This window comes from Vanacampus margaritifer, unplaced genomic scaffold (assembly GCF_051991255.1).
Source record: "Vanacampus margaritifer isolate UIUO_Vmar unplaced genomic scaffold, RoL_Vmar_1.0 HiC_scaffold_192, whole genome shotgun sequence".
Classification (NCBI taxonomy): domain Eukaryota; kingdom Metazoa; phylum Chordata; class Actinopteri; order Syngnathiformes; family Syngnathidae; genus Vanacampus; species Vanacampus margaritifer.
This window is the reverse complement of record NW_027520902.1, coordinates 13680-17500: the sequence shown is the minus strand read 5'-3', so window position 1 is coordinate 17500 and position 3821 is coordinate 13680.

Here is a 3821-nt window from a genome sequence, read left to right as displayed (position 1 = left end):
AGGCAGGCCGCCCATAGTGCTCTTATCTCGGCCATGGCAAGCGAGAATCCCCCTGGGAAGTGGCACTCTGAAAATATTTCGAAAAGAGCAGACTTTGAAAATTTTTGAGAACCAGGATTTGGGGGGGGGCCAAATGTGCTGAGGCAGGCCGCCCATAGTGCTCTTATCTCGGCCTTGGCAAGCGAGAATCCCCCTGGGAAGTGGCACTCTGAAAATATTTCGAAAAGAGCAGACTTTGAAAATTTTTGAGAACCAGGATTTGGGGGGGCCAAATGTACTGAGGCAGGCCGCCCATAGTGCTCTTATCTCGGCCTTGGCAAGCGAGAATCCCCCTGGGAAGTGGCACTCTGAAAATATTTCGAAAAAAGCAGACTTTGAAAATTTTTGAGAACCAGGATTTGGGGGGGCCAAATGTGCTGAGGCAGGCCGCCCATAGTGCTCTTATCTCGGCCTTGGCAAGCGAGAATCCCCCTGGGAAGTGGCACTCTGAAAATATTTCGAAAAAAGCAGACTTTGAAAATTTTTGAGAACCAGGATTTGGGGGGGCCAAATGTGCTGAGGCAGGCCGCCCATAGTGCTCTTATCTCGGCCTTGGCAAGCGAGAATCCCCCTGGGAAGTGGCACTCTGAAAATATTTCGAAAAAAGTTGACTTTGAAAATTTTTGAGAACCAGGATTTGGGGGGGCCAAATGTGTTGAGGCAGGCCGCCCATAGTGCTCTTATCTCGGCCTTGGCAAGCGAGAATCCCCCTGGGAAGTGGCACTCTGAAAATATTTCGAAGAAAGTTGACTCTGAAAATTTTTCGTCTTAAAAAGCTCGCTCCTGATATTGTACCCCATACATTTTGAGGTTTGGGGGCAAACCTCTCGAATGGGGGGACGAGGTCCCCTATCTACAGCGCCCCTAATGGCGGCAGGTGGTACTGGCCCCCTGGTCACCCGGCCATTGAAAATGAATGGGCCCCATTCATTTCCTATGGCATTTTTCGACGCCTGGTCACCCGGCCATTGAAAATGAATGGGGCACTTCCAGGGGGGGCTCTGGCTCGCCCAGGCCGAAATAGGAGCACTATGGGCGGCCTGCCTGAGCAGATTTGCCCCCCCAAATCCTGGTTCTCAAAAATTTTCAAAGTCATCTTTTTTCGAATTATTTTCAGAGTGCCACTTCCAGGGGGGTGCTCTGGCGCGCCCAGGCCGAAATAGGAGCACTATGGGCGGCCTGCCTCAGCACATTTGCCCCCCCCAAATCCTGGTTCTCAAAAATTTTCAAAGTCATTTTTTTTTAATTATTTTCAGAGTGCCACTTCCAGGGGGGTGCTCTGGCGCGCCCAGGCCGAAATAGGAGCACTATGGGCGGCCTGCCTCAGCACATTTGCCCCCCCCAAATCCTGGTTCTCAAAAAATTTCAAAGTCATTTTTTTTTAATTATTTTCAGAGTGCCACTTCCAGGGGGGTGCTCTGGCGCGCCCAGGCCGAAATAGGAGCACTATGGGCGGCCTGCCTCAGCACATTTGCCCCCCCCAAATCCTGGTTCTCAAAAATTTTCAAAGTCATTTTTTTTTAATTATTTTCAGAGTGCCACTTCCAGGGGGGTGCTCTGGCGCGCCCAGGCCGAAATAGGAGCACTATGGGCGGCCTGCCTCAGCACATTTGCCCCCCCCAAATCCTGGTTCTCAAAAAATTTCAAAGTCATTTTTTTTTAATTATTTTCAGAGTGCCACTTCCAGGGGGGTGCTCTGGCGCGCCCAGGCCGAAATAGGAGCACTATGGGCGGCCTGCCTCAGCACATTTGCCCCCCCCCCCCCAAATCCTGGTTCTCCAAAAATTTCAAAGTCAACTTTTTTTGAAATATTTTCAGAGTGCCACCTCTGGAGCCTCTGCAGCGGGGGCTCTCGCCTGCCTGGTCACCCGTCATTCATTTCAATGGGGGGGGATATGGACGCCTGGTCACCCGGCATTCATTTCAATGGGGAGATTGGAGCCCTGGGCATCCGGCCTTCATTTCAATGGGGGATTTGGACGTCTGGTCACCCGCCATTCATTTCAATGGGGAGATTGGAGCCCTGGGCACCCGGCCTTCATTTCAATGGGGGATTTGGACGCCTGGTCACCCGCCATTCATTTCAATGGGGGGATTTGGACGCCTGGTCACCCGGCATTCATTTCAATGGGGAGATTGGAGCCCTGGGCATCCGGCCTTCATTTCAATGGGGGATTTGGACGTCTGGTCACCCGCCATTCATTTCAATGGGGAGATTGGAGCCCTGGGCATCCGGCCTTCATTTCAATGGGGGATTTGGACGTCTGGTCACCCGCCATTCATTTCAATGGGGAGATTGGAGCCCTGGGCACCCGGCCTTCATTTCAATGGGGGATTTGGACGCCTGGTCACCCGCCATTCATTTCAATGGGGGGATTTGGACGCCTGGTCACCCGGCCTTCATTTCAATGGGGGATTTGGACGCCTGGTCACCCGCCATTCATTTCAATGGGGAGATTGGAGCCCTGGTCACCCGGCCTTCATTTCAATGGGGGATTTGGACGCCTGGTCATCCGCCATTCATTTCACTGGGGAGATTGGAGCCCTGGGCACCCGGCCTTCATTTCAATGGGGGATTTGGACGCCTGGTCACCCGCCATTCATTTCAATGGGGAGATTGGAGCCCTGGGCACCCGGCCTTCATTTCAATGGGGGATTTGGACGCCTGGTCACCCGCCATTCATTTCACTGGGGAGATTGGAGCCCTGGGCACCCGGCCTTCATTTCAATGGGGGATTTGGACGCCTGGTCACCCGCCATTCATTTCACTGGGGAGATTGGAGCCCTGGGCACCCGGCCTTCATTTCAATGGGGGATTTGGACGCCTGGTCACCCGCCATTCATTTCACTGGGGAGATTGGAGCCCTGGGCACCCGGCCTTCATTTCAATGGGGGATTTGGACGCCTGGTCACCCGCCATTCATTTCAATGGGGAGATTGGAGCCCTGGGCACCCGGCCTTCATTTCAATGGGGGATTTGGACGCCTGGTCACCCGCCATTCATTTCACTGGGGAGATTGGAGCCCTGGGCACCCGGCCTTCATTTCAATGGGGGATTTGGACGCCTGGTCACCCGCCATTCATTTCAATGGGAAGATTGGAGCCCTGGTCAAGCCCTGAAGAGAGACGCTCTCCCCCTGGTCCATGGCGCTCTCCCCCTGGTCCATGGAGTCCCGCAAACGGCCAGCATCAAGCCCCGAAGACAGGCGCTCTCCCACTGGTCCGTGGAGCCCCGAAGACACGCGCCAACAGCCAGCATCAAGCCCCCAAAGAGAGGCGCTCTCCCCCTGGTCCTTGGAGCCCCGCCGACGGCCAGCGACAAGCCCCGAAGTGAGGCGCTCTCCTCCTTGTTCGGCACATGCACGCACACACACCCCTCCGCACGAGCCCCTGTGCGCCCGGCGCGCCCGCAGTTGGAAGAAGGGAAAGAGGGGGAAGAGCTGGAAGTGCTGGAAGTGCTGGAAGTGCTGGAAGTGCTGGAAGTGCTGAAAGTGCTGAAAGTGCTGAAAGTAAAGGGGAAAGCGGACAGCGGCCAGCGGACAGCGGCCAGCGGACAGCGGCCAGCGGACAGCGGCCAGCGGACAGCGGCGACAGGCCAAATGTGCTGAGGGCGGCCGCCTATAGTGCTCCTATTTCGGCTATGGCAGGCGCTCTCCCCCTGGTCCATGGCGCTTTCCCCCCGGTCCATGGAGCCCCGTCAACAGCCAGCAACAAGCCCCAAAGAGAGGCGCTCTCTCCCTGGTCCATGGAGCCCCGCCAACAGGCATCAAGCCCCGAAGAGA